The sequence below is a fragment of the Paralichthys olivaceus genome, chromosome 9 (assembly GCF_024713975.1).
Source record: "Paralichthys olivaceus isolate ysfri-2021 chromosome 9, ASM2471397v2, whole genome shotgun sequence".
Classification (NCBI taxonomy): domain Eukaryota; kingdom Metazoa; phylum Chordata; class Actinopteri; order Pleuronectiformes; family Paralichthyidae; genus Paralichthys; species Paralichthys olivaceus.
Window position 1 is genome coordinate 5,657,939 of NC_091101.1, and position 13,756 is coordinate 5,671,694.

Sequence of the window (13,756 nt, forward strand, 5' to 3'; positions counted from 1 at the left end):
GATCAGCAAACCTGAGATTCTTCTGGGTCTCAGTCGCACACAAAAATCCCCTATGGAGTTCAATGCTAATTTTATGTAAAGCAAATTGAGTTTACGGTAGGCCTCCATTTGAGTGTGCATAAAAGAGAGAGAGTGCCAGAGAGAGAGAGAGATAATGTGTGAGACTTTCTCCCACATAAACAGTTGCAGGTGAATATATTATGGGCACCAGCCTTATAATCATCATCTATTTTCCACAGCAACACAGATATTTTGACATTATCCTCCATCAAAGACTTTGAGGTAGTCGAGCTAAACAGACTTTGAAGTGTTTGAACTCACCATATAATCTCTGTGGCTTTATTTACGGTAAAATGTCTTTTATATCTCAGCTGGTGTTGCCTCAACTAAGAGTTTAAGAGATTGCTGGCAGAGGACACTCACATATCAATTTATACTAATTCACAATCATTATGGCTCATTAACCTGAGATTTATTATCAACCTCATTAGAGGTGTGATGCAATAAATGTTACTTAGCAGGCAGAAAGCCTGGCATGGTAAATAAAACCAGAAATGACTTGTAAATGTATTTAAGACATTTAGCCCTTACCTGATTTTTTTATGCATTCAGTTAATAAAATACAAAATTATTTAATCTGCTGTTGATGTATGTTTTGTTTGCACTATAGGTTCATACCATCTGAAGCCTTAGTGAAATATTTAACACTACCCTAAACTTCACAAAGTGATTAATAACGTTTAATTAATAAAGTTTATTTCTATCTTTTTTTCTTTCTTATAACTGACTGAACTCTTCAACCTTTCACTTTTATACTAATGTTTTTTGTGTATCAGTCTCTTGAGCACATCATTACTCACTCTCTCTTACACGGGCACGCACGCACACACACAGTATTTCATGATTTGACAGTCATGAATATGCAGGGATCGGGATCATGCCCCCAAACTGACAGGAAGACAAATGATGCAATGTGCTGAAACACACACTCACTCAACACTTCAATTAGCTAAAAACACCAGAGTTCTGCCTGCTGGTGAGTGTTTGTGTGTATATGTACACATTCTGTGGAGGTCCGTGTGTTAGAGAGAGAGAGAGGAGAGAGATAATTCCACTGTATGTGCGTGTATGACAAGATTCACAAGCTAAAAATAATGATAATGACCCTTCATACTGGACAAGTAGTGTGCACACCATACATGTGGTAGGGTGAACATGCTCGCAGGTGTTTTTCTATGAAGAGCCATTCACTAGAGCCTCCATTCAGCAGGCAGCCATTTACATCCTCCTGACATGAGTGTTGCTTAGTGTTTCCATCGCCAGCAACAGTCATTTGTTAGGAGCAAGGACACCAGCATTGTTCAGACACTCGAAGGGTGTCCCTGAATCAAATGGTGCAAAGAAACAGTAAATATACATATAATCAATGTCCAATCTGAGATTTATGAACCGTGAACATGCAACCGTAAATATATTTTCCACAGTGACTGACACACCCACACACACACACAAACACCCACACACGCAGAGAGCCCAGACATTATTTGTGTGAACCACCTTGAAAATGCTTTTCATGTTACCTTTAATAAAATTTAGTTTAGTTTCAGTTTTTAGAATGAGTTAGACCCAATCAAGTTCAATTGTGAAGTAGTGATATCTCATAGCAAAGAGACGACAAAAACAGTACAAACTGTTGTACAATTAACCTTTTAAACGAATGTAGACCTTTATCCATTTTAGTTTGTTTTAAGTTATCATGCTTGAATATTTTGATTTATGTGATCATTTATGCAGTCACACAGAGAGCAGACACCACGGATTCAAATCCGTTCTTTATTCTGCTACTCCCTTGTAGGAGTCTCGGAGTGTGGTTGGTGTTGATAATATGCAGTTGGTGTCCTCGTAATTCAGTGGAAATAATAAATTGCTGGGTACATGGATGTCCATACCAAGCTGCATTTACACTCTGGGGACCCTTGCGTGCTCGAGGATGGATAAAGTATAACACTAGCATGACTCCTGACTGTTTTTGTCCAGCTGTTAAACACATCCTTTATTGCCCTCCAGCTGCTTCCCATTACTTCAGCCTGTTTCAGTCAATGTGTTCAGACATCTTTTGTCTCCTTGTCAAGCTCTCTTGCTGTTCTCAAATTCAGTGCCTGTGTCCGCACTATAGGCTGTCCTGCTTGTTGAAATCTTCAGCCTGACCTCCTGTGAACAGTAATTACCATGATCACACCTCTAAAGAGCAATCACATCAATTTCAAAGTCTTTTTTTTTATTATTGACCTCTTCTAAAAGCACATAATTATCACCCAATACATATGGATTTCTCAATAAACAGTATTTAACAAACTCAACCAGCTGTAACAATGTACAAATCTGGAGGTGTCAGATGATGTGAGTACAAATTATTTTTAAACCAATCACTGTGTTTTTGCATATTCAGTTACTTCTGCAGGGAATTTATTTTACTGAATCATTCAGCGCCGTTCTGACTCCCACCACTGACATGAATAACTGGCATATTGTTAATTTCATCTGAATCAAAGTTTTCTTTCTCATAACTGGCCTACTATAGTGAGGCCTTTAAGTGGGGAGTTGTTTTATCCAGTGTTTTCTCACTGACACTAGAAACAATCTGTTACTAGGACGGCACTTGGAGAGCACATATCTCCACCAAGGCAACATCCTATCTCGTCATGTTAAGAGAGTGAATGAATGGGTCACGCCCCACCCCTCCATGAAATCTGATGGAAATCGGTTCAGTAATTTTTGCATAATGCTGAAGAAAACAACCTCCTTGGTGAAGGTAACTAAGAGACTGCATCAGACCGGACACAATTCAGAGATTTACATAATTATGGGACGCTGTATGATACTGCCTCATTAATCCTGGAGTCTCTGCACTGATGAGACAGTGTGAAGAAGTAGATACATCCTGCAACTTTCCAGGTGCACAGAGAGCCACTGTTGGTGAAGTGGACCAGGCTGCAGGACAGTTTCATGGATATTTTGTCATATAATTTCCATTCATTTTATTTTTGGAGGAGGCACAATCAAGTAATTCAATCAACAAAACATGAAATGCACTTTGGCTTGAAACTCTTAAGTATGCTAAATGAGGAAGAATCTAATTTCTCATTTGGGCTTGTTGGAAGTTTTCCGTGATTGGCGTTGATTAGTGGACAAGACGTCAACAGATAGTACCGTTCACTGTCTGACAACAGCTGCAGCGTCTTCTGTGGCTTTGATGGGTTTTTTCAGACTTAGGTTTGACTCAAATCCAAACTGAAAGTTATAACAATGATGGTTGGACTTTGAGCAGAACTCTGAACACATACGGCCCTTTTTTATTTTTCAATGTGACTATCATTTAAATGGTGTCAGTGCCACTGTAACTGATGAACACACACACACAGTTCTGCAAAATCTTTGAGTCAAAGTGAGACCGTACGATCCTCTCTGAATCACAGATATGTGCTCTCTCAGAGACGTGCCGTGGCAGCTGTAGTTCTTGATTTCTTCACTGTTCATTGGCTCGTTACACATGATGGACAAGGATGAGAAAATGGAACTCGCACAATTATCTCCACCTCACTTTCTCACTCGTCTGATCCCCGCTCCCTCTTAAACTGTGTAATTGAATGCATTACATTCCCCTCACAGCACTCTAGCTTCTCCTCTCCATCTCCTTGTCGACGCGACTTCTGTGCAACCTCCACTTCACAATCTCTACCCCAGAAGGAAACTCAACATCTGCAGCTAAACTTTGTCCATTGGGAGATAATGTTCTAATATCAATTAACGTGCAAAGGGGGGGGGGGGGGGCAAAATGGCAGCCGCCAACGATGTGGGAATTCAGAAATTAAGCAGTATTCCCCTTTAACCAAGGCTCTTGAAATTACCCTCCCAGGTGTATTGCTTTCTGTGTCAATCTATGAAATCTAATGAATCCAGTGCAATAAAATCCCCATACTACTTTCTCTTATCTTTAATTTGACGACTGACTTTTTGGCGACCGCTGTTGTACAATCACATTCTAATTTTCCCCCCAAAGCAAAATTTGCCCATTCTCATGACACGCAGGCACCAATGATTAACTGTGAGCAATTACTACTTGAATAGAGGGGGCCTTCCTTGTCTTTTCTCCTCACCCCATAAAAGAGACTCGCTATTAATACAGCAGCGCGGTGCCGTCTTTGTGTGACCTGTCACTTTCAGAGGATTTCTCTATTCTGGAAGCAGGCACCAACTAATCATCTGCATGAGTTAGAGCATGTTTATTTGCAGGAAAATGCCCAGAATCACTGATGAGGATGGGAACAAATATGGATGGTGCTTCATCGCGGTCCCTGTGTAACCTGGGGATTCAGGCTCTACACATTGTAGCACAGATTATCATTGGGGCCTGGTATGTATACTTCCTTCATTTCTAAGAGGTGGTGTTAGACACTATTATGAAGGCATTGTTAAGATAATCCTTTATTGGTCCCGCAATGGGGAAATTCACTGTGCTGCAGCAGCAAAAAGGACAGTAAAAAACAGACATCAGTAAAGTGATAAATAACATGCAATATAAACACAAAGAATAATGAAAATATAAATAATATATACAGTGTAACAGATGAGCGTGCACGTGATAGGAATTAGTGATAGGAATGTTCTAAAAAAGAAGGTTAATAAAGAAAATGAGAATTTAGACCTGCTGCATGTGCTCTGTGTGGAGGATAAAAAAAAACAAATAATGCTTTGCCTACCTTTAAATATCCCAGAAAACCTGTTTTTATCGTGTGTCTCAATGCGGATAAGTTCATATTCAACTTAATAAAACGAGTAAGAAATATTCCATGGAAAAAGAAACAATTTTGAAGCTTCTTTAAGATGAAATTTATCTAAACGAGCACTCACTTTCAATTAGCAAATGTCTTTTTTCACAATACTTCAGACTTCAAGTAAAAGAATTGTGGACATTACATATCTACATCCGAACCGTATTTCTGCTGTACAGAGTCAAACACATGAAGCACTGGTCTGCCCTAAACGCTGGTGTTTCCTCTGACGATGGTGATTCAGAGACGGATTCCAAGTGGTTTGTGGGTCGACACAGTTGTGTTGAATTTAGACTTTCGCCCTGGGCCCATCAAAATAAGAGCCCCTGATCCAAAGCACATTTAAGCTTGACATGTTTTAGGTTGGAATTAAAGGAACATGCATTCTAAAATGCTCCCCGCTGTTTCAAACACCCACTGGCATCATGTGAGTGGGAAACAAGCCAACACCAAGGACTTTGGATTTTATATCACCATTCACCAATCACACACACAGAAATGTCACATATCAAGGAGTTATGTTAACAAATCTATTCACTCTTCAGACCCAAGTTCCCAACTTTTCAAAATAAATGCTATGTTATTCAGCTTGATACAAAGCACTGCAGCAACAAAACAAACGTTGTGCTTCCACTTTTTACTGCAGTTCTGACCGGTTTGATGCCATTGCGACTGCTGCTGTAGCTTTTCTGAGGACATGGAAAAAACTTGTTCAGCTCTTTCCACAGACTGAAGGTACACAGCCCCACCCCCCACCACTGACACACTGACTGCTAAAGAGCATTGGTTGCCTGGTTTTTAATATTAATATTGAACAAACTTGGCACTGCACTTTGTCTGACCATTTACTCAGCTGAACTGATGAATGGTACTGACAGACTGTTGTGGAATTAGTAAGTAGATTTCAGGGTGGTTTTGCTCTTTTATATATATTAAAAAATAATAATAAATAAATATATATATATATATATATATATATATATATATATATATATGTAATGCATTAACACACCTTCTGTGCACACAGCAGAACTTGTGTTGACTTTAAACAGCAGCGCTATTTTATCATGTTTTGGCTGCATATTCATATTACCATTAATATGAAATGACACAATCGTTATGAGGATAAAGTGCACGCTGCCAACTTTAATTTGTGCTACTTTCCACATGATTGAAGAGACCATTTCAATTCTTACAGCTGTCTTTGTATCATTTCACTGTTTCACTCTCATTATTTTTTAGGAGTCTCTGTCAACGTCTCATTAATGTTCCATTGGTCTGCTCTTTTATTTATCAGGTAAGTCGAATAATGTCCCTGTGTTGTGGTGTATTAAATTCAATCAGGAGAGAGGCAAATGATGAGGCGCGGTTCAAATGCTGTGCACTAAATAAAAAGTTGCAGCCTGATTTTTAATGGTGTTCAGTCATTCATAGAATGCATACTGATTTAGAGGATTAATGTAAAGGGAAATTGTTTTATTTGAAAGCATCACAGCAGTATTTTTTCTTTTTTAAACATTAAATCACAGACAATGAAAGGAAATAAATGTTGCCAGAGTGATAATTAATTCTTCTCTTTTGGTATCATATGAAACAACATGTTAAGCTCTCTCACTTTAAAGTCACTGAATGATGAGATAAGACTTGATTGTCCATTTGAACAGACATTTGTTAATAGCAATAAAACATAAATAACCTTACAAACTTTATATATATATATATATATATATATATATAAATACAGACCATTTACATCACCTATGAAACAGGTATACCTTGTTTGAGGATAATATGATGTGCACCATTATGTCTGTATATGGAGGGGGGTGCATATGGAGGCAGGTGAATAGGTTGATCACCTCTTCTGGTGATTAAGCAGTGTAATGGAATGAAGAACAAAAGACTATTAAATATATTATAGTTATTAAACTCATGGTGCCAGTTACAGCTGTACCACATTTCAAATCTGCTCATGGACAGTAACATGACCTGCTTTTAGACTGAATCCCGCAGTAGTACAAGTAGTAAATTTACTTTTACTTTTACAAGTATTGTTTTGAGTTCATCTGTATCTTACCTTAAATCACATTTTAGACAATTACTGTTAAATAGTATGTCATCATGTACTTTTCATTGTCAGTGGCCAACATCTCCTTTTCTGTTGCAGAAATAAAAAGATCTCCTCATGCAGAGTGAAATCAAAGATGATGCTGCAGCGGCATGTAAATCTGTCATTACTCTTTTAGATTTGATCTGGTTGATTTCAGACTCACTGTATCAGAGCTGTATTAAATCACTTAATGCTTAATGCAAATCTGACATTTTCTAATGCTGCGTTTTCACATTGGTTGAACTGGTAAAACAGATATTCCAATGTATGTTTGTGATGAGGGCAGATGTGATGTTAAATGCATTTAGCACTTGGTGTTGCCAAATGAATTAAAATCCTAAATCCTAAAATTAGAGATTATCAACCACTCAAAGTTCTTTACAGTGCAAGTCACATTCACGCACACATTCATACAGGGCTTCTATATGCAGCACCTTTTTCCCACACACACCATTCATACACTGCTGGCACAGCTGTCAGGTTCAGAATCTTGCCCAAGGACACTTGGAAACTGGATCAACCACCAACCTTCTGCTCAGTGGAAGACCCTCTCCACTGAGCCACAGCTGCCCACTCCAAATTCCTTACAGCCAATTTGTTTGATCTTTTTTACCCATATTTGGATTAACTGGAGTAGTTTTAAACCTGCTTGTTTGGAATGGATTGGTCACAGTTTTGATCTGCGTTAAGTAAAGACAGACTGCCGGACTCCGGAGTCCACAGAACCCTGAACAGGAGAACCAGTTGTCGTTGTCATTGCTGTGCAAGTTATCATGTTGATGAGTTGCCTGTAATAAAATTGAAAGTGTCACATGTCCCAAATTGCACTAAATTGAATGCTGCACTTCCTTGGGCCCTTAACAATACACATACCAAGTGTCAAGATAATAAGATGAACAGTTGTTGAGATATGTGAGTCACATACAGACAGAAAGGTTTCTGGAATCACTAAATAGATGTAGAAACTTTGTGACTTGACGAAGATTTAACAAACTTTGGGGATAAATAACCTAAGACAGTCTTATCTGTGGACGCGTGGGACTCTCTCTCAGTCAGACTTGCTTTAAAATCTTTAAAAAATAAAAGCACTTTATTCTTTGAAATGCAACTCACGACAATGTGGTGATATAATCTCCTCAAAGAAAAACAATATTAGAATTTAGCCTCATAAATATGTCATTAGGTGATTAATATTTGATCACGGAGCAGAGTTTTATCATATTTTCTGGTGCTGAGGCCTCAGTTGGGTTGACTCAGAGTCTCGGATGGTGATCTCATAAGGTTGACCTATCGACAGTGTCTCAGGGTCTGGGAAATGAGCTAAAAGGAGGAATAGCATGACAGCCTGATGAAAAGAAAAAGAAAAAAACTCCTCTCTCCCTGAATGTCTTTTTAAGGTCTCTTTCTCTCTCACTCCAGTAGTAAACCCTTCCATCTCTTTTTCTTTATGTGTCTCTCTGGCTTCCTTCGTCTCCTGTGGGTCTCTTAATAAATACCCTCTCTCCAAACTTAACCTCTCCAACCTCTCCCTTTTTGTCTCGCTTTTTCTCTGTCCCCTCTCTTTATGTCTCTCTTCCCTCCCGTCCTCTCTCTCGCTCCAGCTTTTTAAAGTGCCGCTCTCCCTCGGGGCCTGTCCATGTCATTACTCCAGTCCTGGATTCAAAATGTCATTAAAGTCATTGCTTTAGTCAGAATTCATTTCAATTAGGCCCAGTTACCCTGGGACTCGTCTTCTTCTTCCTCCTCCTCTCTTCCTTCCTTCCTTCCTTTACTTTCCAATGAGAATGTGAAGAGGGTGACATTGACAGATTGACACAACATTGAAATACTTTGAGTTTGCATAGCATACACAAGTAACTGTACACAATTGCATGCACAGCTCCTGTGTATTTCAAAGAAGCTCATTAAATAAGTGAACATTTCTTCTGTCTATTAAAACATCTACTAATTGCATAAATCTCTGTCTGTATGTGACTCACATATCTCAAGAACTATTCATCTTATCAGCTTCACACTTGACATGTAATGTTAAAGGCCCAAGGAAGTGAGCTTGGTGTGATTTGGACAAGAGATTTGGTGAATATTAATTCATTTTGAATAAACGGGGAACCTGCGCTCTGTAGCAGCGGCGGCTGGGACTCAAGGCATTAACATTGACGATGATAAAGGCTTCATTGGTGGTGACAGCAAGAACACTTCAATTCTCGGGTTCAGGGTTCAGCATATTGAGTCCGTCCTCACTGAACTCTTTCTGAAGAGGTGAACAGCTCTGTCTGTGGCAGCAGTGGCTTCACATTTCAGAAAGAAAGCTGAAACCAGCATAACCACTGGCCAAGCAAACAGCCCAGTGTAGAATGGGCACTGCACTCATACATACAAACAAATAACCTGTCATTAGTCTGCACTCTATATCCCATAATGATAATTTATCTTGATAATCTCCACGATGTGTCTGCACCATATATGGAGAGTCCACCTGTGATAAATGCAGTTGCCTGGACATGAGTTTTAAAAGGACACACCCTTTATATTGGGGATCTCACAGCTGATAATGTGTGTCAGAGCGAAACTAAGCCATGAGGTCAAAGGAGCTGCCTGCAGAGCTCAGGGATAAGATGATATCGGGCCACAGATCTGAGGAAGAAGGAACATGCCCTCCATCAATATTAGATTGAAGTCTAGAGGAACCAGGCACGTATTAGTCAAAAATCCTGACTGCCCAGTCAAACTGAGCAACTAAGGAAAGAACTAAGGAAACTAAGAACTAAGGAAAATGAAGCTATGTGCCCATTATCATTGCTTTACCAGGAAAAGCTATTTTTAAGATCAATTTCCCAAAAAGATTCCCCACAAACCACAGAGTGATCACAATACAATTTTAAAGTAGCATATAGAAAGAAGACATTTGCAGTCTACATATATAACAGAGAGAAAGGAAAACAGACTTAATGGATTTTAACACAACTACTTGAGTGTGTGTCTGTGGCTCGTTGTGTGCAATATTATCATAGGCCTACATTAATTATGATTCAAATTATATACTCTGCATCTCTCAAGAGGTTTGAAATCATGATGTTGTCATAAAGCAATGCACATATTATTACCAAGATACAGACACCTGCAGCCAGAGAGGACATCTGGGAGATGCAGTGTTAGAACACATGATTACTTATACAGATCATTCCCTCAAATTCATCCAGATATTGAATCTCCTGCACCTTCTCCTGCACCATTTCATCAGCATTCATAACAGGTGCTGTGGGCGAACAAGCCGATGTGGCTGAGTTTTTTGTCATGTCACTTGTCAGGCCAAAATATATTGAATAATAAATATGGAGCATTCAAATGTTAATGATAGCTGAAGTGAAACCACAATGTGCACGATGAAGGGTTCAGGAGCAGAATAGATGTTTGATTATTAGAATATCTGCACTAGGAATAAATCTGTTGCCCAAAGAGGAGATCGTAAACCCTAAGGTTATTCTATATGCCGACACAAATCTGCCATCCATTGCACAAATGGAATCGGAGATGCAGAAGGGATATTTTCTTTCCAAGGATGGTAAATCAAGTCTACAAGTAATGATCCAGCCCGAGCAAAGTGAAAGACCTCCACATAGTGTTAGTTATTCTTTATTTTTTCATTTATTTACGAGCACGATTCTCTGGATCTAGAGGTGGGGGAAGAGCGAAGATATAGATCAGGTGGGTGAGGGCGATTATGGTGTGCTTTTCACATGGGCTCATACATTAAGGCTGGAGGAGGCAGAATGTTTTCAACTAAACTAAACTGCAGCTGTATCAGTAAGAGCATGGGGTCCTCATTATTTATCTGAAGTAATTTAATAAAATCATATATCCTATAGCACCGATTATGTGTAAAATCTAATGAAAGGAAAAAGTCTGTCAGTTCTATGTTGTAAACATGGCAATCCTACCTGTACTGTATGTACTGTATACATTACATGTGCCTGGAAGTGGTGGGCAGGTTCTTCTTACTCTCTCTATGTCACGTGCCTTCAAGCATCAACAATCAATAATGATGTTGGTGATAGTGGTGGATCCAGGGATTTCTAAATCAGGGGCCACAATTTACACCGAGGAGCCATTCATGCACAGTTCCTGATTTAGTAAAGTGCACATTTGTCTCATGCTAAGAGAAAAAAACCAAACTTCACTGGGGATGAAATGTTAATCTATTATATCTATCTTATGTTGCTGTGTATTCATATTGTTTTTTCTACTACTTACTGTATGTTGCTGATTATCTATTTTTTTCTTAAAAACTGTTTTATTTAAACATTTAAAATAAACTTAGCTATACTAAGTAATCTTGCATGACAATCGCCTTGATTTTATTATTCAGTAAAAAGGTTAACATGTCCACAAGTCAACTTGTCTGATGCTAACAGAAAAAAACCTGTTTCACACAATTTGATATACATCATTTTAGCAGTATAGCAGTTTAATTGTCTTTCTTTGTGGGTTTTTGTGTGTACAACAGTGTATTCAGGCCGCTGTAGGTTGGGTAATACAAAAACATTAATTTATTCGATGTTAAAATTTAAAGGTAAGGGCAAAACTTGGATATTCAGCAATTAAACAGACACACACGATTGTAGAATATTGTATGCATCAGCAGCTTCAACCCAGTGGAGGGATGCAATGAATGCTGGTTACATCTACAGTCAGTTGAAATGGGGTTTCTCATACAGCCTGGCACCATACAACAGACAGAAGCTATCACTAATCACTGCATTATTTTCCTATCAAGGCCCAGTTCACCCCTTCAAAGTACAGTATATGATGCTTATGATCAAATGGTGAATCTGTCATGGCCTCAGCTATGTCTCTTCCCCTTTATCCCCATGTGTCCTGTCCTCCTGTGTCTCTCTCTGTGTGTCTCTCTCTGTGTGTCTCTCTCTGTGTATGTATGTGGATCAGTGGCGTGGGTCAAGGCCCAGTTCACTCCTTCAAAGTATATGATGCTTATGATCAAATGGCGTGGAGGCGCTCCTCGTGACCTCCCGGCTGTCTGATTATCAATCTGTCTCCACACCTTTACCATTTATTCACTCTTCAGCCTCTTCGTCAAATCATTGCTTGAGTCAGTTTACAGTTGATTGTTCACCGCCCTCCAACTTCCCTCAGCCCACTGCCTCTCCGCCTGCTCTCCAGATCACTCTCCTGCCTGCTGGCCAGTCAGACCACTCCATCCCATAAACTGACATTCACTCTTTACCCTCAGCCTTTACCTGCCACAACCTTCATCACCTCATAAAGCTTCACTCTCATCTCTTATAGCAGCTTTCTGCAGTCAGGTTCATACATAAACCTAAACATCAATATAACAGTAGTGGGCTGAAAACACATATATTTCCTTATGGCCAAATATATTTTGATTAGGTCGACCACTGAGGTGATGATCTGTCAAGTAAAGCAATACGGTCAAACCATTTATTGAGTTATTTTCTTCTTTAAAAAATATATGAATTTATAATCTCAGAATATCCATGTTTTTTTTTTCCTAATCAAAGAACAAGTTCAATGTTAGAAGTGTTGTCTGTGGGAAATCAGTGTAGTTAGGCTATTTCTGTATTGTGGTTAATCCACATTACTCCTAAGGTCTGTTTGAGAGTTATGATTTGCTTGATTATTATTCGAATCAGGCGAAAGTTAGAGATGGTTAAAGCTGGAGTAAAGGTCTTAAGATAAAACACATTGCATGTTTTATTAACTGATCATCCAATGAAAATCATCACACACTTCTTACACACTGAGTCTCATGCGTTTATTATTCTATTTGTTCCAAATATTGGCATTAGGGGATAAAGTGGACTCAAGCTGTGAGGATGATTTTGTGGTCACTTCATGAAAAAACAGACAAAGAAATCTTTGGGTCAATCTAATCCTAAGAAGAGCTGCAAAATAATCACGATGGCTTCCGAGTCTATTTCAGGATGTCAATGCACTATTACCATCACTGAGACTGCATATTACAAAAAGGAAACACATTTCATGATCCAATCGATCCCAAACAGGCTGGCAGCATGTCTAAGGTAAGGAAACACACACATACAAACATAAAAGAAAACCTGTGGTAGCCTTCAGTTGTCATAAAAACTCAAAAGGGGTTTAGTTTGTCCATTCAGGGCCACTGTAAAAAACATGGTGGCCTCCATAAAGAGGACCTGCTCCTTATGTAAATATAAAGTATTTAAATATTAAAACGAAAAACACAAATTGTACAATTTAGATGAAACACACTAGAGAACACTTTACTCAGCTTACTTTATTTTAATTTTCTGCCCATAGATCCCTGTCACCTAAAATCTTACACACTGGATCTTTAAGCTAAGGTTAGGGTCTTCAGGAAATGAATGCAACTTAATGTGATGTCCTCTGAAGTCGTGTGTGTGTGTGTGTGTGTGTGTGTGTGTGTGTAACAGTGAACAGTGAGGGAGCTCAGCAGTGTTCGGCCTCGTCTTGATATCAGCAATAATCTCCCATTACTCATTTAGTCATTTCTACTGCCAGACTCCAGCAGGGGAGCAATGACACCCAGCGAGAGAAAAAGGGTTAGAGAGATAGAGGAGGGTGAGAAGGAGGGAGAACAACAGAGAAGGGATGAAACTGAAGGATGATTGGCCAAGGAAGAGATAGGATGGAGTGATGGAAAAGAAAGCACAGTAGGTTGAAAGGTTAGAAGAGAGGAGGAAAGAGAGCTCCACTCACAGCAGGAGGAAGTGTGGAAAAGAAAATAGATGGCAGAGCAGGTTGACAGCAGAGAAAGGCAGAATGAAAAAGGGAAGAG

The 13,756-nt window shown here is 39.1% G+C and overlaps 1 long non-coding RNA gene across 1 annotated transcript; it reads left to right on the plus strand.

Annotated features, from left to right (window-relative positions):
• The first annotated feature begins 5,478 nt into the window (after positions 1-5,478).
• LOC138411490 (uncharacterized) lies at positions 5,479-7,747 on the plus strand. The gene is made up of 3 exons (XR_011244123.1): positions 5,479-5,567; positions 6,075-6,129; positions 7,000-7,747. It is a non-coding gene; the product is annotated as an uncharacterized lncRNA (long non-coding RNA).
• The last annotated feature ends 6,009 nt before the right edge of the window (positions 7,748-13,756 follow it).